This window comes from Cyanistes caeruleus, chromosome 1 (assembly GCF_971803275.1).
Source record: "Cyanistes caeruleus chromosome 1, bCyaCae1.hap1.1, whole genome shotgun sequence".
Taxonomy (NCBI): Eukaryota; Metazoa; Chordata; class Aves; order Passeriformes; family Paridae; genus Cyanistes; species Cyanistes caeruleus.
In genome coordinates, this window is record NC_141701.1 from 16,095,256 (window position 1) to 16,120,984 (window position 25,729).

Consider the following 25,729-nt stretch of genomic DNA (forward strand, 5'->3'; position numbering starts at 1 on the left):
ACACACACAAAAAAAATACAGGTTTGAATTTATTTTAAAGGATTAATTGAAAAGAACTGTTAACAACCCTAGCTGTAATTATATATACTTTCAACAGAATCTTAAAATTACCTTTTCCCAATCTCAGTCTAATTTATCCTGAAGTCCTTCCTTGAGAAGTCCTTTTCTTAAGTTAAGGGAAAATAAAATAAATACATAAACAAAATCCAAACGAAATTCAAAATAATGTAAATACTAGACCGTACTCCATTCATAGCTTAGAAAATGCTCTTATCTGCCACAGTTTCATTCAGAAATTACTTCACAAAGATGTCACTAAAGCTCAAATGGACAAAGGCAAGATACAGGAGAATAGATACCACACTGTAATAAAATTACTAATGACGAGCCTGGGAAATAAATTGGAAAAAATTCAATCATTAATTGATGTAAGAGACTAAAATTTATATTTTTAATTTTAAATATTTTTTTAAAAAATATTATACTTAAAAATCTAATATGAAAATAATTTTAAATTTTCCCATTTTAAGGAAATCTGGAAATGTGAAACATCTAATTAATCTGCCCTTTCATTCTGATGTGTAACCTACAATGTAGTCTAGAGTCTATGCCCAAGCTAAGAATTTTCTTGATGATTAGAATATATTAGGTTAAACTCTCAAGACCAAATCATTCCTCTTGAAAATGTTCTGCTCAGGGTCCTATTGAGTTCTATTTTAAAACTATGTAGCAAATTTCAATCCATCAGAATTCACCAATTTTAAAAGAACAAGAGAACAATCAAGTGTTTTCTCTTTTCCTTTCCATCTTTCATTTAAGTAAAATGACTTTTAAGGCAAATGAAGAAAGAAATTAGTATACACAAAGCACTGTTAAAAAGTTCATATTTTCCACCAGGTTTCTTTCTATGTCTCTCAGATACTTTTGATGCTGATGTGACATCCCATTAGTACTTAAATAGCACAACATCCCAGTTTTTGCTACTCCTGTATTTTGCTACAATAATGTTCCCAGTGCTTTGGGAATAATTCTGTTCAAAATCAAAACTCTAAGTGCCTGTATAGCTGTTTATAGATTGTACACTGAAGATATAATAAGTTAACCCATCCCCAAGTATGATTTTTACTTTCTTGCTAAAATAACTTTAAAGAGACATTTTTCAAAATAGAATGAAAAATTCATGCTATGCATCTGTCTCTATATATGTATATGTAGTTTTATTTTATTCAATGATATTTGCTAGATTAAAAAAAAATATTTTGATTTCACCTTTGTTAATTTTATAATTTTACGTCAACCCTAAGAAGATCAAGACCTTATCATAATATGAGGTATAAAAGCTCTTCAGGAAGAGCATTTCTTATCTCAGTAGTTCACAGCTGAGTTTAATGAAGAGAGATGGCTTCACCTTCAAGTCATGATTAATCTTAATTTAAGACCAAAATTGCTTATACAGGAAGTCCAGGATATATTTTGGAATGAGTCTGGATCTTGACCATCAGATGAGATTGTTTATTTCTGTGAGAACAAATGCAGCACTTGACATCTGAATAATGAAGACAGAAAGAATATTAAACATTTGTTCTGTGAAAACAGAATGAAAAAGATGAAATGTAGTTTAATTACCAAGAGTTTTAAAATTTTCTTTAAATGCTGTTGTTTTCTGTAACCATTTTCTAATAATAATGCCGCTTGATATATCACCCAATACCTCAATTATGAAGAGTTACCATATTCCCTGTGTCTAAACTTTTTTTAAACTATACAATATGGTTTAGGGTTTCTAGTACCCTGATAGTAGATGAGTACCCATAGTAGATGAGTTTCACTATTTTATATCACTTTATTCACCCAGTACTTTGAAAACATGTCTGTGTCTATCTCAACAAGCACTGCCAATAAGTAAGTAAACTGTTTCAGGACTGAAAAATAAATGAAAATATGTGTATGGTATCCTGTTCAATTTCCTGCAATGATCTTGCATCACAGGTTTCTCCTTCACACAGCAATGTCTCAAAATCATCTTGTATATTCCCGTAATAGCTAGAGCACTCATTCAGAAAACTGTAGAACTGAAGTGTGCAACTTAGTTAACCAAAAGAAATGCATAGCTCATGAATCCTGGGAGTCAGGTACAGGAAGAGCCATGAGGAATCTTAAATACAACAGGTAATTTTCAATGGAATTTGATGAATATAGTTTACTTTGGCTAACATAACACAAAGATCAAGTTATAAAGAAAATTCCAATTTAGGCACAAATTTTGTCAGGCGTATCAGGTTAATATACATTAAATCACAGTGACCATACCCATCTAAAAGTACCATGAGTTACAGTGTGTTATGTCTACTAGGAGGAGCATAGTAAATTCACTGGTTCCTGTGAACAGAGGAATCAAGTAATGGCTCACAGTCAGAGAATGACAACAAAGAGACGGGAAAGGAAAATAAAATGGATGGTGGAAAAAATCTTTAGAGAGGAAAAAGAAAAATTGGAACAATGTGAAAAGAAGCAAAGTATTCTGAAGTAAAACATTAATTAAACCATATAAATGATTACAGAAAATGCTAGTCATCCCTACTTTATTTAAAAGAAAGATGTTTCTCTGATTTTCTACATGATATGGTAAAACAGATTTTATGTGCCTTAAGGCAATCAAGATTTAAGAATATTGTCTAAGATGATCTTGCAAAATCCTTCTTACACACTGAAGAGAAATAAGCACTTTTATCGAGTTTTTTGTTTAACTCTGCTGGGTTTTAACTCCGGCCCACAGCTGAACACCATTCAGCTGCTCATTCACTTCCCCCTGGTGGGATGGCAGAAAGAATTGGGAGGATAAAAGTGGGAAAACTTGTGGGTTGGAATAAAGTCAGTCTAATAAAGAAAGCAAAAGACACACACACAAACAAAGCAAAGCAAAGAAAGGATTCACCGCTCCCTGCAGGCAGGAAGGTGCTCAACCATCTCCATCACATTGAAAAGTGGCTTGAGAAGACAATCCTGATTCCAGCTGTAACCCACTTCCTCCTACTTCCCACAGCTTTATGTGCTGAACATGATGCTCTATGGTGTGGAATGTCCCTTGGTCAGTTTGGATCAGCTGTCCCAGCTTTATTTGTCCCAAATACTTCAGCACCCCCAGCATCCTTGCTGTTGGGAAGGGATGTGAAGCAGAAAAGATGCTGTAAGCACTGCTCGTCAGTAACAGAAACATCCCTGAATTATCAACATTGTTTCCAGCAGAAATCCAAAATATAGTCCCATACTACCCTCCCCCTGCCTAAAGCAGCACAAGGATTGGGTGTTAGGAAAATAGGATGAGGCAATGATCTGAAGCTGAGTCAGGGGAGGTTTAGGTTGGATATCAGAAAAAGGGCGGTTGGGCATTGGAACACGCTCCCCAGGAAAGTGGTCACAGCACCAAACCTGACAGAGTTCAAGGAGTGTTTGGATAACACTCTCAAGCAGATGGTGTGGCACTTGGGGATGGGCCTGTGCAGGGCCAGGAGCTGGACCCAGAAGTCCTAGTGGGTCTCTCCCAACTCAGCCAACCCTGTTTCTGTGATTTTCTGCAGCTGTCATCAACTATGGGAAGGAAAAAAATATAAAAGTAGCAGAACTTTTCCTTAGTTAGGTGAGATGACTGCTACACACTGCTGATCACCTCAGTCATGTAATTGAATATCCATAATTTTCATAAAAGAAACTAGAATAACTTAGTTCTTTCTAATATCCATTTCAAAGTAAGCATTTAATTTTTCAAAAAATTTGTTAAATAGCATCTGAAATACATATATCCTTGCTTGTTTTCTTCCAAATGGTAGCATTTTTGAGGGTTAATCTGAGGCTTCATCTCTGGATATTTTAACAAGTGACACAACTCATTTTTATCTAAAGGACAAAAAATAAAATATTACATTACCATTTAACCTGTAAAGACTGAAGTCTGTATTTTTATATAATGCCAAAAGCATCTGCTTCTTATTTAAGCAATTTCTTTTATGCACTAAGAGTGTGCCTAAGCCTCACATGCAAATTTTGGCCCTATATGCATCCTTGATTAGTGTCTCCTTTGGCTGAAAGGTTGTGCTTTGCTCACACAGTTATTACTGGAGAAGAAAGAGAAATGAAGGAAAAGAAGGCGGGGAGACACAAAAATTTGTTATATTTTTTTCTTGAGCTTCTTGGACTATGGCAGGTTTTCCTTTCTCTAGTTAAATTTCATGCTTCCCTGCCAGTGTTTCCTATTATAGAAACACTGATTTAAATAAAAGATACTAAAGCTTTTCAGTAGTATATAAAATATCCCTGAACTCTGGGCCTTTTTTAAGGGCAAGCAGTCACCTATTCTGGTTGGAAGACAGAAAGCAACAAATTAAAAAAAGGACATTAAAGCTGCCATTTAAATTTGAGCAAATTATAGCTTAAATTATAAAATGGATGAAAATCAAAAAACCTAATTCAATACATGTGTTGCTGGGAAACAAACATGATAAATATGATAGACTGGCAAAAGAGTACTCCCTTCTACTGTAGAAAATAGCTTAATGCCTGGTTCTGTGCTCATCTTTGTCCTACTTATCCACATGTCCTAAAACACATGCCAGAATACAAACTAATATTCATTCTATTATTAACATACATAATGTTAGAATAAAGAAAGGTAAGACTGTAATGGCAGAGAAGGCATTTCTGTAAATTACTTTTATATTAGCAACAAAGAAAGCAGTTTCCAGGGGAAAATCATCAAATCATCAAATAAATGATCACATTGTCATTCTTTGGTAATGACTTCAGTATTGAAAAGAATAAGAAAATGGATATTTTTCACTCAGGTTTCAACCAGTTTTATCTTGAATAGTCTCACTATAACTCTAAATTAGCTATTACAGTTGCTTTGGAAAACAAAGAAATATCAGGAGACCACCTGGGATTATTTTTCTTCAAAGGCATCTTGATGTTAACATCACCTTTTGCAACAATATTTTACAGATGCATGAATAACAACTGTTCACTCTGTTGCTAGCTCAGAGTGAACGGGTAGAAATAGTCTGGTTTTTATTCAGTCAAATAGGAAAGAGGCCAGTTTCCAAATTCTCTTAAGCTTTGCATCAATAAAATTAAACACAGAATCAAACTTAATGTATTAAAAATATGCAAAGGCACGTTTGCCTAAGTCATACTCAGTTGAGCATAAAAACAGTAGGAAAAAAAACAATACTAAATCGGCCCCACTACATTTTTAGCTCTTATCTCATTGAGTGGGTTTACCAGTGACATCTTGATGCTTTCACTCACCTGACTTCCATGTCAAACCAAATTTACACATGAAGTTTTAAGGAACATTTTTTTCTCTGCCTATTGATACTATTCATAGAATCATTTCGATTGGAAATGACCTCTAAGATCATCAAGTCCAATAGTGAGCCCAGCACTACCACTATTAAACCACATTCACCATTAAACCATGTCCTCAAGTGTCATATCTACACATTTTTGGAACACTTCTGAGAAGGATTATCTCACCACTTCCATGAGAAACCTGTTCCAATGCTTTACATCCTTGTCTGTGGTTTTTTTTTTCCACTAGAACCCAAACCAAACTTCCCCTGGTGCAACTTAAGACAAACTTCTGTCCTGTCACTTCTTATCTGGGAGAAGAGGCTGATACCCACTTCAGTACAGACACCTTTCAGGTAGTTGTAGAAAGTGGTAAATTCCTCCCTGAGCCTCCATTTTCAGACTAAATAACCCCAGCTCTCTGAGCTGCTCCTCATCATGCTACATTCCTTCTCCTCCCTTCTAGCTATCAGATTTTTGTTCTGTCTGTGTTTTGTTTCCTTGATTGACTCCTATTTCCACAATTCTGTCTCAGGCTTACTCCTTGACTAGTTTTTGCACAGGTCTTTTCTTGTGCTCTATGTCATTTTATGGCTTAAGCTGAATTGAAGTTAATAGAAATTAATGATAGACAGGAACTTTTCAGCTCTTTTGTAAATCAGCCACACACAGTGGATATTTGGCAAAAGTATAACAAACTTTATTGAAACTTCTATGAATTTCATTACTCAGAAGTATTTAAAATTGAGTACTTTACACATCTACCTTTTTGTTCATGGATTATGCTAGCTTTGCCAAATTTTTGTCTACATCATACACTTGACTAATATTTTACTAATTGTAATACCAAGGTTCTTCATTTCACTGCTGATAAATTTGGTCTGTGTACTCTTCTGTTATCCCTTTACATTTTTAGTTTTGAATTTTTCTCCTATGTGTTATTTTTTTCAGTATGTCACATTGGACATATTTCATTTCAGATCTGAAACACTGAATTTCATGGCTAAATTTGATACCTTGGGGATAAAACCTCAACAAGCTATTTTCAGCTTCTAACATTTTTAACAGAAGTGTGGAACTTTTCACTGGATATAAAATTTGGAACAGTTTTGGGGAAGTAATTCACATAATACACTGTAAAAACATTTGTCTTCGATATACTGTTTTAAGCATATTATAATGGCTACAACTTCCTTAGACATTCAGTTTATATACTAGATTAGAAAAATAATTTTCCCAGTTCGTAAAAATGAACTTCATTGATATATCTTGGTATTATAGTGATTGATACTTCTTAGTTCTAAGTGAATTTTCCTGTAATTCAGTTTAGGCTTCATGAAACAGTACAGTACAGCTCATCTCCCAGGGCTACGTACCAATGAGAGGTGGAGATGGCCAGTGCTGCTGCTACCCAAACCTCTATGTTGTGTAAGTACCTACTCTTAGATATTAGATATTATAGATATATAATAGATATATATTATAGAATATATATTATAGAATATATATCTATATATAGAATATATATAGAATATAGATAGATATTATATTGGGCCATTGCTATGTTTAAGCCTTTTATTCTCCTTCTTGTTGCATTTCAGGAAGAAAGTCTTCGCTTGTCAGTACTTTTTTTTTTAACCATTATTTCATGGCTGAGTGCCATCTTACCTTTAAAGTGTTTACCTTTAAAGTTCAAAGTGTTAACTTTAGTTGTTGAATCTGGAACACCTCTGCCCAACTGGAATTTGACAAGGTTAAACATGATGCTGTTGTAATCCTGTACCCCACAGTTAAGAATTATTGCCATTTCTAGTAATGAGCCAAAGGTTTTGGACTCAGTTTGCAAAACTTCAGGAATGAGGCTTTGCAAACTTGTCTATCTGAGCTTTTTTCTACTTTTATGGACTTTTTTTTCATTATTTATTTTTATCAATTTTATTTAGTTTTCTTCTGGAAAGGGGGTTATATCTATTTTATTTTGTTTGCCTTTGCATAATACAATGTATTTTTTTATGCAGATAGTAGTAAGAGGTTTTACTACTGCAAGTAATGACAGGATTGTCTGTGCACAATGAGATATTTATCATGCAGTGTAGATTAATACAGTTCTGCTACAATGACAGAAGCTTTGAGATACTGAGAGGCAGCAAGGAGACAGAAGTGGAGGCTGGGGATGACAAGAAGTGGGGCACAGGCCAGGCACTGGAGGCCACACAGCAATGAACAACTCAGCTAGAAACATAAACCTGGAACTTGACAAAGGAAGGCTTTAAAGGCAAATAAAGCAAGCAGAACATAGTGAAAGAAAATAAAAAACATAGCTAAAAGACACTATATATATTACATGTGGAAATGTAGACCACAGCAAAGTGTAAAAATATGTCAACAAAAAATATGAAAATAGACTCATCTGAGTAAAAAGGAAGAGGAAAAAATGGAGTAGGAAGGAGAGAAAAATAACATCAGCATCATGCTCTCAAGAGGTGAAAACTCATTCCTGAATGCCTACCAGACTGAAGTTATTTACCAGAGAGTAACACCAGAAAAAGAGGAAGAATCTAGGAAAGATGAATTTTTAATTCTATTATTTTTAAGTTTTTCCCCTTCCTTTCCCCTCCCTCTCCTTGTAGCAGTATCCATTTCTTATTAACCCTTTCTTTTTCTTTAATATTTTGATCTGTCCTAATAAAGATAAGAACCAATTCAAAACTTCATTTTAATAAAATCACTGTTATTTGGTAGCTCCTGACTGCAGAATAAATATGTAGATGATAACCCAGTGTGAGGATTTTCAAGTTATACATAGGAGCCTAAGTTAAAACTGGTCAGGGTTTTTAAACAAAAAAGATTTCTTGTTATGGCCCATTTAAAATTGTTTGAGCATTGAAACTCAGCTTTTAGAAACATTCAATTTTTGTTAACTTGTGGGATTGGAGTCTATATATATTTCACTTGAGTCCTGTGACTAAATGGTAATGGTGCATGAATCTGGCCTGTTCCTGATTAGAGGGTTTTTTTCTATATTTCTACTTTTTTTTCTATATTTTTTTTCCTACATTGTTACTGAATGAAATTCATGTAATACAGTGAGAGATAAAGAGAAAATAATGGTGAGCTCAGCCAAAAAGAACACAATTTGGTGGAGGAAGCTAGAGAAGGGTTTCACCACATGTGTAGCAAGAAGAGAACAGGTAGGGATAACTCCCTGATAAAAGTAAGCGAATGAACAGTCTCTTTACATAGACAGATACACAAAATAACTGATACAATGGACATCTCCCAGTAATCTGCATTATTTTGTGCTTTCTCTTCTTAGCAAGAAGATGCTCAGAAATTTGGTAGAAGGGCTGTGTTTTGCTGTATGCATTTTCCCATGACATTTGTCAGCTGAGGAAACACAAATTCGAAAGACTCAACCCACACATTCAAGCAAAAACCAGAAAAATCTAACAAGTCCACAATTTCAGTAAAATCTGAGGATATCTATGAGATCTGTAGCTGGTTACCCAAAGTAAATGCTTAGGACAGATGACTGAACCAAGAGCTTTGTCTTGCAGAGACATACTCAGTGCTGCCCTTTGGGAGGGGAAATGTTGACACCCTTCAGAAACAAAGGCAAAATCATAGAATCATAGAATAGCTTGGCTTCCTTTTTTATTTCAATATCTCATTGTTAGCTTGTGAAGCAGTTGATTTTTTTCCCCCATATTCTTTCCCATGTCTTACATGTGTTTATTTTTGAATGAGTGGACAAACATAATGGTGAAAGAAAAAAACCCTAAAGTTTAGGGAAAATTTCTCATAAATTCAAACATTCATTGCTGCAGGTGAAGCTTAACATCATCTATGCATTGATGGCTAGGTATAAATCAAAAACTTGAGGTAGAAAAAGGTCTTGTTAAAATAATGCATATGTAACTGAATGAAAAGACTTTTTGATATGAAATAAACTGTGATCCTACATTCACATATGGCTAGAAACAACTTGGGACAGGTAGATACTGGAAAATGTCCAGGAAAAGCTACATCATAAAACTAAATTTCTTCAATCTGTCTCCAAACTAAAATTAATATAGACAGTTCAGAACTATGAGAAAAGCCATCTGCTAACTAACTAGTGAACATACTGTCCATAGAGTCAGTATTGTACAAAGGCACAGTCAATTAACTTTTATTTTAAACTCTGGTTCCCAAACATATAAAAGTTTTCCTTTTGAAATAAAGCTCAAAACATTGAACAAATTCATAATATAGAAACAAATTCTTATACAATAAAAAAGTTATGTCTTTTTTATTTAAAAATTTTCCAGTAAGACTTCTCATCTTCCGGATAGTCCATGAAAAAGTAAATCCATATTCTCCTCACTTTTTATATTTTTTATTATTAATTTAGGAATTCCCTTTCAAGATACAAAGTTCTTCTGGCAAAACCTTCCTTCTTATTTTTAGCCATTTTTAACAGTCAAAATTAATTTTTCAGGAGTATAGACATAAATCTGACTTTCTACATGAAAAAAATCCCAATTTGCTTCTCCCTACCTTTCACTCTATTCTGTATTTGATGGAAATTCAAAGGAGTGAGTTTTTTTCTAATATAAAACTTCACTTCTATGAAAACACTCCCCTTATTTTAGTTTTATCCAGCTGCTTTTTAATAAGAGAGAAAGAAAGAAAGAAAGAAAGAAAGAAAGAAAGAAAGAAAGAAAGAAAGAAAGAAAGAAAGAAAGAAAGAAAGAAAGAAAGAAAGAAAGAAAGAAAGAAAGAAAGAAAGAAAGAAAGAAAGAAAGAAAGAAAGAAAGAAAGAAAGAAAGAAAGAAAGAAAGAAAGAAAGAAAGAAAGAAAGAAAGAAAGAAAGAAAGAAAGAAAGAAAGAAATACATTATTACTAATTTTACATAAAATGGCTAACTAAAATTCCAGGACATTTTTGGTTTTTTGAACTAGGTCCTTTTCAGCCAGCAAATATTATTAAGCAAAGTGTTCACATACAAAGCATATACCATGTTATTTTTCTCCCATCAGCAAAAAAATAAAACTGAAGCAGAAAACAGACTAACTTATATCCCAGAAGTTTGTTAATGAGCTTCATTATGAACCTTATGTATATGAACAAATTCTGTACTGATGTTGGGCTTATATTCAAAGACTGCTCTACATTCTTGGTACATTTGTGATTACATTTCTATGTGTCCCTGTTTTGAGTAAAACAAGCACCTGGTTAGGGTGCTAGCCTCTCTTTTTTCATGCAACTCAACCCAGGCAAAGCACACGGGTCTCAATGAGATTGGAATACATCAATAACAGCTGTGCTGCACCTTATTCAGAGCTTCAGCAGCCCAGGAGTGTGACAAGCCTCATGAACTGGAGTATTCCAAGAGTATTGGTGCTATTAAAGGTCTTTTTTACCTTCTGTAACTCACTTCCCCCTTTTAGCAAAGGTGTTATAAGGTACTAACTTAAAACTCTCAATAGTCGTGCTTCTACAGATTCTACCCTCAGTGTCAAACACCTCCTGTAAAATTCAGAAGGAATTTATTTGCTGGAGAATCTGAAAAACTTGATGGCTTGTCAGATTATCTAATAGCAGAATAGAGAAACCACTCAAAGATTCTGAAATTTTGAGAGTCTATCCTTAATCACAATAGTTTTGGAAAAATTACTGGATACTCTGTGCATATGCAAAGATTCATATCAATATCTTTTGCAAAGCTGAATGGAAATAGTAACTGTAACAATATATGATGCTTGTAAGAGTCTTTGTCTACAGACAAAAAGATGCTTAATACCTTCTTCTACGTAGTAAACCCACATCTCTTGCCTTATTATACAAAAGGAGGAGCTTCAGACTGCTTAAAAATTATCTGAAGTTGGACTTTACAAAACTACACTGAAATCATGACAAGAATTTGTCTCAGAATATGTTTCTGTGGTCAGGTGAAATGAGAAACATTTCTAGCAGATCAGTGTTGTTGTGGTTTAACCCCAAATGGAAACTGAGCAGCAGGCAGCTGCTGACTGGTCACTCCCCCTCAGTGTGATGGGGAGACAATTGGAAGGGTAAAAGTGGAAAAACTTGTGGGTTGACATAAGGACAGTTTAACAGGAAAAGCAAAAGCCACATGCACAAGCAAAGCATAACGAAACAAGGAATTAACCACAATTTCCCACAGCCATCTCCAGGAGAGCAGGGCCCCCTCAGAGCAGTGGTGGCAGAAGACAAATGCCATTGTCCCAGCTGAGAAGGGGCAGAGCCAGGCATGCAGGCATGCTGAGTTTTGCTATTCTGTACCACAAAAATCATCACAGCTGGGCACAGCTCCAGGGGGAAGGAAGGGTGAACACACCCTGGAAGTGGTGTCATTTTGTTCAGTTTTCTTCCTCTTTCCAGGGGAAGTTGCTGGGACCACCCCTGCAGACCACTCAGTCCTTCTCCCACTGCTGCCCATCCCTTCCCTTCCCTTGGAAAGAACACAGCTAAGCCCAGCAGTCCAAGAGTGGGAGTCACAACATGGATGGTCCAACTTTTAGCTCTTGGTCCATCATCATGGGGAACACAAGCTGTGGGAATGTCTACCATCTCATCTTTGTCTCAGTGGCCATGAGGAACTGAGTCAAGATAGTGAGCACCTTTCATGTGTAAAGCACCTCTCTTTTGTATACTTTTTTTATTAATATTGTTGCTGTTACTGTGCTTTTCTTATTCCATTGCTGTTGTTTTCGGCAAATTGTTGTTTCAGCTCTTACTCTCTGCCTTTGTTCTCTCTCACCAGAGGCAGGGCAAGGTGAAGGGAAATAGCTCATCTGGAGTTCAGTTTCCAGCTGGTTTTTGCACCATCACAATCATCCACCATTCAGAATTTCACTCCCTTCCTCCTTTTTTCCCCAGCTTCATATGGTGAAGATGATGCCATGTGTTATGTAATGTCCCCTGGTGACTCAGGGTCAGCTGTCCTGGCTGTGGACCCTCCCAGGTCCTTGTGCAGCCCCAGCCTCCTCACAGCTGAGGAACACAAAAGGCTTTGACCACATAAGCACTGCTCAACAATCACCAATAGTCCTTGAATTACCAACATTGTTCTCAGAAAAAGTCCAAAACGTAGTCTCACATACTGTGAAGAAGATTAAATTTACCAATTTACCACAGCCAAAATTATCATGACTTCAAATTAAATTATTGATTTGATGTCAAAATTAATGACCTTTTTTTTAAAATTTTGCTGCTACCAAAGTTTTTTGTGGAGCCCTTAAAATTACACAAAAAATCAGTAAGATTTGACTCTTCTGGAGAAAATGTGTGTGTTTCATTTTGTTTTGTTCAGGTTTGGTTTGTTTCTGAAGAAAACATGCAATAATTTAATTAGGGTGATTACAGATTGTTCCTCCTGGTTTTAGTCTCCATTTCCTGGTTTAATAAACTTCAAAACAGTTAAAGTCATATTTGAGCCATGGCTTTCAGTTTCCAAAGACTGAAACTCAACTTCCTTTTTCCACATGTCAGTCAGCCATTGATAGATACCCACTTCAAAAGAAAAAAAAAAAAATTAAAATTCCTTTCACTTCATATATGTCTGCAACATTTACAAAATCATATTACTGCTCCATCTCAGGAGAGGCTATTTCACTGGTATCAAGATTACTTCTGGTGTAGCAAAAGAAATAGAAATTAAGCAATCAAGTCCAGACTTGATAAAGAGATAAGAAATAATCACAAACTTCTGTTTTTTCATTAGGTTAACTGTGGATTTAGGTTGGGTTGGGTTCTTTTTTTTTCTCTTGTTTTTCCAGCTTGTTGTTTTGTTTTTGTTGTTTGTTTGGGTTTTGCTTTTTTTTTATTGTGAGTTTTTGTTTGATGCATTTTCAGTCCTAGGGAACAGACTTCTCAGACATCACACAGAACAAAAAAAGAATCATCAAATTCTATAAAAAATAGATGTTTGCTCCCTTCCAGTGCAAGTACAGGGTACAGGTGTTTGGTGGGTTGGAAAATTCCTTCAGCCATACTTTAGTGTTCCATAGGGGTCAAATCTTTTCTTCCAGCTTCCCTTTAGATTTCACACTGTGCCTGGTAAATTTCAGAGTGTATTGCTGATTGTCACAGAGCAATGAAATAAATAAGAAAGGGAAAGAGTGGGAAAGGGAAGCTTTGACAACACAACAGAAATGTAAGGCAAGGAGGTGTGCCACACTCCTGACATGTTTTATTCAACACCTGTTCACAGGACACATCAAATCAGGTTTCGCAAGAAAAGAGAAAGACTTACACCGAAGTAGAAGCTTATAATACAGTTTGCTCCAAAGTTGTTTCAAAGCCTTAATTTAGAAATATTTTAGCAATCATACAAATTTCTGCCATTTTAAAAAATGTCATATATTGCTAGTTGGAGAGAGGCTGTTTATTTATGCATAAGAAAATCATTTTCTGAAAAAAACCTTCAGAGTACTTGTGAAAGCATTGAAAAGCCAGTATTATCCCTGCTTATATTTGAGACCAGCTCCACAGTTTCTTCAGCCTGATTACATTGATTTATCTGAAAAAAACCCTAAAAAAAAAGGAATGGATTTTCTTGGAGTCTTTTCTATTAAAAAAAAAAGATTTTGTTATTGATTTTAAACACAGACAGGAATAAATTTTATAAATTTATGTGAACAAAGATTTAATATCAAATCTTACAAAGACTTTGTTAAAAAGTGACTGGTACCTCTTTCGTGTGTTGGCTCCTCAGTATTGGTTGTTTAGGCCTGTACCTTTGGGTGTCTTCAGAGATGTCTCCAATAATATTTATCAATTCTGAAGTACCATCTGATGAAGAAAAATTTTCCTGGGATTTACTTATATGATACACACCTGGCTGTTATAATATTTTTCTGGTTAGTATCACTGGAGAAGATGCCTTTGTGGCTGTCCAGTTTTAAGATTTATTTGGATTAAAGTATCTATTTTTGAAAATAGACTGTCAACATATTTTAATGAATTATTTAAATTCTGAGCCATATCTTCAGAAAATCCTACCTTTCAAAGATTAAATTTAAAGAATGTTTGCTATAGCTCAGGAAAAAGTGTGAGACAGTCTTAATTAAAGGTAAAAAAAGAGGAAATAGTACAAAAAAAAAAAAGCAAAAGAAAATTATAGGGAAAGGGAAATAAATGATAGGGAATGCATACATACATACAGAATCTTTTTTATCTTTATCTAGAAACATATTTATATATGCATACACATATTCATAAGTATGTACATAAAAACACTTTATATACATATAGGTATATATCTCAAGAAACAGTCTGCTTTAAGAAGATGAAAGCAGAAGGCAGAAATGGATTTAAGAAAAAAATAAAAACAACAAATTCAAGGGGAGGAGCAAAAATTTTAAAAAAGAGAAAAGATAAAGAAAATGAAGTATCCATCAGAAGACAATAAAACACAGCCAAAATGTGACTACTAGGGTTTGGAAGGATGGGGAGGGTTTAGAAGCACAGCTGAAGGGGAAGTAAGAAAGAATGGAAATTTAAGCTGTAGGATGCAAAAAGAATAAGCAAGTTTTTATATCAAATCTCATACTTCTTGGCAGCATCTATACTTGGCTAGGGTATCAGAGAAATGGTGCATACAAATAACTACAAAGTTTTCGAAAGGCTAGCCAAATACTTAGCAAAAATTGTTACTGAAACTCAACTAATGTATGAATCTATATTAGGAATATAGGACTTTTTTCTTAAAACAGTGTATGTGGTGGTTTACAAGGAGCTGTAGATTTTTGTTTGTGCAGTTGTGGACATGTTCAAAGTGGTAAAATATCTTCAACTTTTTTTTTTTTATAAATTACAAAATTTCCTGGCTTTGCAAAGAAAGCAAGTACTTTTTTCATACATATTTCCTACAGCTCCTTCTAACCTAATAATGAAAATGAACATTTTTCATTTTCTCTTCCCCTTCAAAAATAATGCTAGGCTTGCTCAATATGTTTTCAGAAACCCATTTGAAATGATTTGCAAATGGCAGTAGAAAACAGAAAAAAAATTGTCCTTGGATTTTAACATGTATTGGTTGTAACCATATTTTATACTCTGAAGCATTTCTTTCCCTTTCCTTGGATGGAAAAGGAAAAGCTAATTTAATGCCTATTTCTAAAGTATTTTGTGTCTTTCACTTTCTAAGTGGTTCCTTGAGTTTTGTTCAAGGCACAGAGAAATCAAAATACAACTCTAGCTAATCTTTGGAACTCACGTGGAATGGCTGGTAATGACATCTGGATTTATTCTTTTGAATAGTGGGCTATTTTCACAAATTACCTTCAAGTTCCTTCTTGAAGAGACAAACATTTAGAGTCCTATCTCTTTGACAAGCAGAGTGGCTCACTGACAAGATTGTATAAACCCCTCTTAAATTAATCTCTGCTGCTTCTGAGGCTACTTGGAAGTGCTTGTTTAGGGAAGGAAAGCCCACAGCCAGGTGCGGTGTGAAACAACAATTTTGTGAAAAATCTTAGGTGTTTTGAAGGCAGATAAGAGAAGTACCACTTAGTTAAGTTTCATAATAAGCAAATATAGCAAGCTTGACTGAAAAGTTTAACTTATTCAAGTTCTAAGTGTGCAAGATACTTACAGGGAAGAAGAAAAGGAAAATAAGTTTTGAGAATTTTAAGAAGGGTTTTTTTGTGTCTTTATATGTTTTACATTTTCCAATGTGGTTTAAATTAAATAAGGATATAGATTAATATAAGGAAATAGAATTTTGCAGAAATTGAATACATTACAGGCTTCTAATGATTTACATGATACAATCACGTGGTCTATGTTAGGTTTTCCAAAAGTTTGGATTTACTAGGAAAATATATGCAGGACTATTTTATTTTTTCTTAAATGGAGGATAAATAGGATGATAAATGGAGGCTTTGATAATGATGAAGCCATGCATTTAATTTATTTTCGCCTTGGAGTTTTCTTTCAGCATAAGTGACTAGGCTTCAAATTCACCAGAATCTCACTGAAGCAATTTGTACTGCCCTCTGCTTACAGCTATCCACTTTGTCAAGTAATTTGCTGAGACCCAAAAGTTTGGGAAAGCCTTGGATCATGACTAGAGCAGGTTGTGTAGCTCCATAATGCTTGGATCTCCATAGAACCTGAGCTACTATCCAGAAAACCCCTACCCCACTACCACAAATTGGCACCAAAGAATTGTGAATTGCAAATTACCAGAGCTAGGCATCCTGTGTATTACAGGCACAGGAGGAAGGAGAAGTGGCTTTTAATTTCTTACTTGCCTTACTCCTTTATTCTTCTGAAACAATGTAGAAAATGAAGAACATTTTCTTTGTATTAAAAGCTCTGTCTTCAATCCAGCCTCATTTCCAGCACACCAGTTAGGAACATGACTGCCATAGGCACCTTTTATAATATTTGAAGAAGTTTTTATTTCTAGGGTGGTACAGCAGGCATCCTAAGGCTGATCACATTTCTGAAATGGATCTTTGCGTGCAATGGACCATATGATCTAATTTTAAGTTTGAGTGAATTTAAACTCATTCATAATTTTTAGTTTGATTTTTTTGTCCACCCACAGACCTAATGCAATTTGACACATTGTTACACAAAACATAAAACCAAATTATACTACATACTCCATTTAACAGTTTGGTTAATAAATGCTCACCACTAATAAATAGTGGTGTGCAGGTGCCTTGTGGTTTCATTTTATAAATTTACAAATAAGAGTCAGAGAAGAGTCAAGATTCTGAAAAACTTGCTACAAAAATCTCTATATACTACTGAATTGTCAAACACACCCCTAAAAACCATAAAAAGTAGTCTTGGTTTGGTATTGTGAGTTTAATATACTTTAGGAAAAAAACAAAACAAAACAACAAAACCCAAACAACTAAAATGTATAACATAATGCTTCAATTAAAAAGTTATAAAAGTCTCAACATTACCTTTTGAGAGACGGATTTATTGGGATCAGATGTCTGGCAGATTGTGGAGTTACAGATTGCCTGTGCACTACCATGTAGCTCCATATCCAAGTGTAAATCCCACAAGATACCTCTAGAGTCTCTAAAGAGATAAATGTTGAAGAGAATCTTGACCCCTAAAATGCATTAAATAACTAAAAAGGTAATTTCTGTAACTATAAAGTGAGTTTACACCATTTACTGCTTTATCTGATTAATTAACACTGTATCAAGGTACAAGACAATAATCAAAGTACTGTAAAAAATAACAGTACTTTGCAATTTTATAAATAGTTATTTTAAGATTACTCTAAAATTATTACACAGTCTATCTCAATAGTATTTCAAATATAATCCCTTCTACTTATGGTTGTTATTTAATACAAGGAAGCTGAGAATTTTGAAGAACTTGGCCCAAAATTTACTGCATTTTTCTCTTTCTCTTTCATGGCTAAAGCAAAATTTTCATCACTTCAGAACAGGCTATGAAAATACTTATAATTTAGTTAATGAAGGAACCAGAATGGAGCAACATGCAATATATATCTGTTACAGAAGCTTCATTTTGCAGGTAGTTCATATCTTCCAGGCACTACCTAGAAAAATCTTTTTGCATACAAACCTCAATCTGCTTTGTCATACTTCTCAAAAATTTAATCAAACTTTGAAAAAAAAATGTAATTTTTTTGCTGATTAAATTCTAAAAAAATTATGAACAAAGGAACTTAAACTAGTTCAGTATAGCTATACTCCTAGCAGATAACTCTTATTCTTTTTTGGACAGCTGACTACTACACTAACAATACTCTGATTTTTTTTTTCTCATAAAAAATTGGTGGCTGAAATGAGATTTAGAAGAATAGAACAACATTTGTGTATAGTCAAAGCACACATTCAGAATATACATAGATGACAATTGCCATATTAAAATCAAGACTTCTTGGCTCCTTTGTACTGTGAATTCACAAATTTATTTTATGCCTTAGGCAATATCCATGCTTATGTCACTGTTATTAATTTCTATTGCATTTCCTATGAAGTGTTACTTTGCAACTACTTTAGCTATTCATGCTACAAATTCTGCCTCTTAGGTAGTTTATTGAAGATTTATCTGTTTGATGTTTCTTAATTTTGTTTACAGTGACAGAACAAATTCTTCTCTACCCATTAATTACTGAGAGTAAAGAAACTCCGTAAAAAGGGGAACTAAATTAAAAAAAAAAAATCTGTGTTTTACAGTTTTTCTGCTCAGTTTCAGCAGTTCATTGACATCACCAAAGTGAATGAAGGAATGAACTTAACCTTAGACTAAAACTTAAACAAAATAAAAGTATCAAATAATAATAAGGCAGAAAAATAATCCAGCTCAATACTAGCGCTAGCAGTTCAACCTTTCACTTAGCCAAATATAGAAACATTTGTTGCTTTATAATGTAATATGACTTGGTCATTGAAGTATTCCATGGTTGATCAACTGCAAACTGTGCATTGGAACACTGAGTCAAACCACAACAAATTTTTATCTGACATGGACATCATTTTTGTCATTATTTTTTTCACCCTGTTTTTATTCCTCTTGCTTATCTGTTAGATACAAATTCATGATGATAGCATACATTGTGGACTGAAAAGGCACAGAAGTTTAACTGAAGAAATCTATCTATCATCAAATGGAAAACAATATGAAAAACTCTTTCACAAATAATGACATTGTGGATTCATTGTACAGTAAGAGAGGGAGTAAAAAGTATAAATGGCCTGTGTACAGTGTGCACACACCTCAGTAACAATTGCTATGCTTGTTGAAGTTTTGCCTTAGGGTTTTCCTAAAACACCAGTGTGTAAGGATTAATCCAGATCTTTAAATCTATAGTTATTCTGGTGCTCTCTCCTCACATGATGTTAGGCCGCAGTTAGTTATCTAAGCTAATTAGTTAAAATATTAAAAAGATGTTTCCACCAAACTCTGCTGCTGAAGTTTTGGAGTCATTGCTCTTTTCAGCTGATGGCAGCTTATTTTTCTGCCAAATCAAGTTGGCACCTCCTTGACTTTGTCGATCCTTCGTCTTCTTTGTATCCAATCTCTGCCTCTTACCTCCAAATCACTGTAATTATTCCAATCTTCTGTTCCTAAGCACAGAGTGTTGACTGTAGCAGGAAATAAAAAATGGGGCAGGGTACCTTTTTCTGATTTGTTTAGTGCAGCAGTTCTTACGGTAGCAGAGAAGAAAATTTAAATGAACTTTCTCTGCATAAAAGTAATGTAAGATTGTCTGTACTCAATTCCTCTTGAATAAGGTCCAAGAGTTATTCTCTTGTATATGAAATAGATTCCTTTGAGTAGATGCTCTTCCCTACGTGTGTTTCAGATGTGGTTCAGCCATCCTTGGGAAAGGTAACAACTTGGCCTTTCAGTTAGATTTAGCTTTAGGCACCGGGGAAATATATTTTACAGGAAAACAGAAAAAAAAACTAGCCTTAAATAAACAAACTGACCTTCACATACCATTTATGAAGGTGACTTGCACAAGCACTTTGGTCTACTCCTATCCCAGAATTTGATTTTGTGTCTCTCCAAAGAGACTCCACACCCTCTCTCAGCGATGTGCTTCATCTCAGTTACCCACACACTGAAGAAGTTCTTCCTCATGTTGTGGTAAAACTTCCTGTGCTCCAGCCAAACTGTGTACCAAGTCATACTATTTGGTAATTAGTTATTTCTCACAGTGAAAGGTGAAGAGCATGGGAGAACCCCTCACACCAGAAAGATCCACCTGGCTTCTGGCCATTGAACATTAAGGGAATTAAGATCTTTACCAATGAGCTCTGCTGCTGGGAGGTGCACAAAATCAAACCCAGGTGAAGAAGTCGTATCAGGCTTTACTTAGTATCCCTAATCACTACAGCCAGGGGAACTTCAAAACCAGAATTGCAATGCCATGCAACACCTTTTATTAAGGTTATTAACATTAATCTTGCATCACAGGGTACTGAATATTGGGGAATGAAGTCCTGGAGATTTTCTAAAAACATTCTTCATATTTTCGTGAACTTTATTACTCATCTGTGTTGCTTATAGTTCTTACTTTAACAAGGCACACCTTCTTGGTGCAATCAATCAACATATTAAATAGTGGTTTGAGTGCTTAAACTTTCAGAAATAAAAATTCCAAGCAGGGTTTCTCTCATACAAGCTCTATTTGAAATAAGCTGAGGATGATATTTATAATTGAAAGGCCTTAAGATTTTTTAATATTTTAGATTCAAAAGAAAATTATCTTTATTATTTCCATTTACCACTTTCTTCTTCTTTTTTTTTTTTTTTTTTTTATTTTAATGAAAAGTGTAATCTTTCCAAACATAAAAAACCTTTCTGGGCTGCAGGCATCACATGTGAGCTACTGTGTAAATACTATGAGCAGATAGATAGATGATCCTCTCTCTGGGAAAACATACGGTGAAATCTAAAATGCATATCCTTTCAATTCAGTTTGACATTTAAAATATGAACAGATTTCAATTTACTTGAAAAATCATACTCTGTGTGTGGCAATTGCCTTAAAGTTTTTGATTGATTTGCTGTTTGATGTTTATTCACAGGACTATTCATTAGTGACTTTAGCTCGTTTTTATGTAGCATAGATATTCTATGTCTGTGAGCATTAGATTTGTGATGTGGGGAGATGAGCTAACCAGGGTTACAGCTGCAAAGCCAAACACGTATTCATGTCTGTCCCTCAGCTTTAACTAACATACTTCTGCCTCTGGCACTAGTAGTTTTCCTTGTGAAGCCAAAATACTTTGGCAGTCAGAAAAGTTCTGAGTGATAGCTGAAGAAAGCTCTGAGCATTTCTTAAATTAGCTTTTTTAACTCATAGCCAAAACAGAACTTACTAACTTTTAAAACAAAACAGTGTGTTTGATGTCCTCATAGGATGTTATTTCATAATTTTACTATTCAACTATTTTTTTGTCATGACTATCATTATGAAATAGTTTATCACCAAACACATTTGCAATCAAATGCATTTGGCTCTTGTTCATATTTCAATTCTCCTAAGTGACCAGATTTCTCTTGTCTTAATTTGTGTTCACTTTTCTATGTATTAGAAATACTTTTCACTTTCATATATTAGGAAAGCTAGAGTTAGCTATAGATTCACGTAAGATTTTAAAATAAGTATAACTCATTTTAAAAAGTTAACATTATTGCTCATAGATAATATACTTTTGAGATGAACTTGTGAATCTTCTGTTCTTGGGACAGTAAAATACATGTCTTTTAAAACTCAAAGCAGCTTGTCAAAGTAATATGAATTATTGAGTGGGATTTAAAGAAGAAAAGGAATAAACTCAGGGTATGGTTTCAATTTCCAGAGAAAACTAATGGCAATCAGGTGCTTGATTCTTATATGTCATCAAAAAAGACCCCAACTTGTAGACTAAATTTTCATGGAAACTGAGAGAATAAAACCTCCACCCACAAACCAGAGCAGAAATGTCATATGAAACACCTGCAAAGAGGTTAATAAAATAAAACAAATTTTAAAAACCAAGACATGTGAGCCTTGCCTTAATTAAATACCTTTATGTCCACTTTGGTGCAAAGTTGCATTTGTTATCTCTGCCTGAAGGTGAGTGCCTGCCTTTTTAGAGTCTGGTTAGTACTGAGGGTCTGAAACAGCTCAAAGCCAGATCTCCTGCCCACACAAAGCCTCAGCACTGCAAATATCTAATGACACTTTTGTTCAGTAGCCTTATTAACATAATAAGCAGTAATTAAGAGCACCTGTGTCTAACCAGATTTTAGCTTGGATTTGCTGCTTCTTGTCAGATTTTGTTAATTTATTTTGAGCTCACAGTTTAGCCTAATAAAAGCTATTACCTCTTCCTACAAAATGTTTGCACGACCTCTATCAGCTTTCTGTTCCACAGGTCAAAGAATCCAGTAATTCAATTGCCCTTCATGGAATATATTAAAAAAAACCAAGCAAAAAACAAACAAAAAACCCAACCTGTCTTTCTTCACATGTTTAATTTTTTTATCCATGCTTTAGAATTTACATTCTGGGAAAGCAGGCATGTATTGTCATTACTGTCTATGGTATGTCTATTTTTGTTGGGATAATTTCCAGCATAGCTACAGCAATCAATTTAGCTATGCTTATATAACTTCCCCACACAGACAGTGAATCACTGAGTAAATCCAGCTGCCTTCCAGATTAATTACTCTATTTCTAAATAATAAAAGCACTTCTTTTGAAATAATTTTGACAGTGGGGGAGTCATATTAGGATAGTTTAAAGTGGACTAATTATTCTGCCAGTTTCATGTCTGGAAATGTCTCCATGTAGACAAAGCTTTCAGCTGATGCAAGCTCCCTTGCATAGTCAGTCCCATGATGGGAGCACAGTGCCTCTCCTTCCACTAGGGAGATCTCTTTACCGTGTGATAGGTGTCTGTGGAGAGCATCTGCCGGAGGAACTACCAGAAAGAATAACCACAGCATGATTATGTAACATTGTGTTTTGATTTTCTGGTACTTGTGTTTTACTCTCACTCTCAAGAGCTTCCCTGACTGATTTTCTTTCCCTCCTTGCTGTTTTTTGGGGGTTTTTTATCAGTTCAATTTCCCCATTCACTTTAATTAAGATGTCCCCAGGCTCGCATGCTTGTAAACTCTTATTTATTTATTTTAAAGTGAGCTGACTAACTAGCCAGAAATTTCCCAAACCTCTAAGCTCTCATTAAAGTCTTCTGTCAAAGCCTTTCATTTTATTTTTAGTGGGACTGAGCTAGGCATAAATTGAAGCAAAAAAAGAACGGGACAACGATTTACTCTGTATAAATAGAATAAACCTATTATTACATAGAAATAGAAATTACAGAATCCGGTGAAAGGTATGCACATACTGTTATTTAGGTTGCAGAAATCAGGAAGTCCCATTATTCACCAATTACAGCTATCAAATCCTTGCTGTTTTCACTCCATCTTTCCATACTCTAGAATTTTCACAGATATCTACTATCAGTTTTTGTATAATTTCATAGAATCCTTTGTAACTTTTTGAAGTATTTAATATAAAATCACTGCATTTATCATTTTACTTGGTATGTAGGGCAGTTGTATGACTTAAGTCAGTATTGATATACTCACTCAGATTTGAGTGAGTATAAAGTTTCAAGCACAATCTATCTTATCAAAAAATATTACTCCAATTCAAACCTATAAGAGCACTGTTGGAGACTTTCTCTTAGCTCTTCTCCTCTCGCAACTTTAAAATTTATTGGGAAAAAGCAGGAAACTATACACAGATGTTACCTCCATATTCTCAGTCTAACTTCAAGAAGAAAGTACATACCTAAGAATTTTCATGGAATCATAAAATCAGAATAGTTTGTCTTGGAAGGGGTCCTTTAGAGGTTGTCTGGTCCATGCAATGAGATGGAACATCTTCAAATAAATTATGTTGCTCAGAGCTGCGTCCAGCCTGACATGGAATGTTTGCAGGCAGGGGGCATCCACCCTCTTTGGGCAACACATTCCAATGCTTCACTGCTCTCATTGGAAAAAATATCTTCCACTATGTAGTTTAAGGATACCCTCTTTTTGTTTAAGCTATTACTCCTTTTTCTACTATAACAGGCCCTGCTAAAAGGCTGCAAAAGGTGTTCCCAGAGTTTTCCCTTCTCCAGGCTGAACAGGCTTCTCCTCTAGGCTTCCTTTTCTATGAGCCTGTCCTAATAGGAGAAGTGTTCCATTCTTCTAAATAACTTTTTTGTTTCCTCTGAACTTGCTCCAACAGGTGTATGTCTTTCCTCTGCTGAGGACCTCAAAATGAGATGCAGTGCTCCAGATGAGGCCACACCAGAGTGAGGTACAGGAGCAGAATCCCCTTCCTTGACCAGCTGGGTATGCCTCTTTTCAGGCAGCCCTGGATGTGGTTGGCTTTCCACCAAAGAAAGTCTGGAGAAAACTTTAAATCTGGAGAAAGGAGGCTGATCAAGGGACCTTATTTCCATGTACAACTACACAAAACAAGGATATGGTGAGGTGGGTGTCAATCTCTTCTCACAGTTATCAAGTGACAAGTTGAGAGGAAATGGTCTCAGGTTGCACCAGCAGACTTTTGCATCAGATAATATGGAAACTTGTTTCACAGAAATGGTTGTCAAGCACTGGAAAGGAGTGCCCAGAGGGTGGTGGAGTCATCATCCCTGAAAGTGCTAAAAAACATAAGTGGGTATGGAACTTAAGACTTGGTTTAGTGGTGAACATGGTTGTGGTGCTGTGTCGATGGTTGGACTTGTTCTTAGGGGTCTTTTTCAAACTTAACAATCCCATGGTTCTGTGGTTCTGTGGTTCTGGGCTGTGAGAACAGAACACTACTCAGCCATGTCCAGCACTGCATCCACCACTATCCCCAAATCCTTCTCATCAGGGCTCTCAATCCCTTCACCCTCTGTTACCCAGTGATTACCATGACCCAGGTGCAGGACCTTGGACCTGGACTTGTTGAACCTGATGGGCCTGATGGGCTGACTTCTCAGTCTTGGCCAAGTCTGTCTGGATGTTATTTATTCCCTCAACTATGTAAAAAAAAGTTAAGCATATGTTATTTGCATTGTCACACAATAAAAGACATGAAAAAAAGAGGGAACTGATCTTATCAACCTCAGAAACCTTTCCACAGAAAAGCTGAAATTATCATTATGCTTCCTTGTTTATCATTCTACAGTGATTTTTGTCAATCTCTGTGGAAGAGTTCTTCAACGAGACAACTTGAATTAATTTTTTGTAGTTTCACAACATGGCACATCAAAGGCTTCAGTAAAATCAAAATATATTGCATCTGCTGTCTTCTCTGAAACTACTAATCCTGTAATTTTGTCAAAAGCAACAGACTGGAATAAAAAGATTTAAACATCTTAATTTGATGCTCCTCATTGCATTCCAGTTATTTCTGTCTGCAGATACATATTTACGGTTACTTAAGAATATTTTTCTGCATTATAATTTTGTGTGATAGTTCAAGGGTCATTTCTTATCATCACAGGTAATGGAAAACTAAAGAGCAGTCATCACACGTGATCATAACAATAACAATAACAATAACAATAACAATAACAATAACAATAACAATAATAATAATAATAATAATAATAGCAGTAGTAAGTTGGTTCAGATATTTATTTTTTTCATAAACGATATCTCACGCCACTGTATTTATAATTTATTTTAGGACTAAACGTTAACATTTAATGATTAATTGATAAGGAAATTATGGAATTCCTTATTACTGAAAACCATGTGTTTGGACAATACTGTGTCCTAATGATCGAGACATATCTGTAGACAAGATAAACTAAGCAAAGTGTCCCACCCTTCTTTTTTTTTTTTTTAAATATTAAACATCATACATAATAGCAAATAT

The 25,729-nt window shown here is 34.8% G+C and overlaps 1 long non-coding RNA gene across 1 annotated transcript; it reads right to left on the reverse strand.

Moving 5' to 3' along the window:
* Positions 1-13,503: 13,503 nt before the first annotated feature.
* On the reverse strand, positions 13,504-22,034 carry LOC111925213 (uncharacterized). Its single transcript, XR_002862111.2, has 4 exons — positions 21,880-22,034; positions 17,277-17,397; positions 14,042-14,142; positions 13,504-13,882 (listed from the first exon to the last, which is right to left on the reverse strand). It is a non-coding gene; the product is annotated as an uncharacterized LOC111925213 (long non-coding RNA).
* Positions 22,035-25,729: the final 3,695 nt, after the last annotated feature.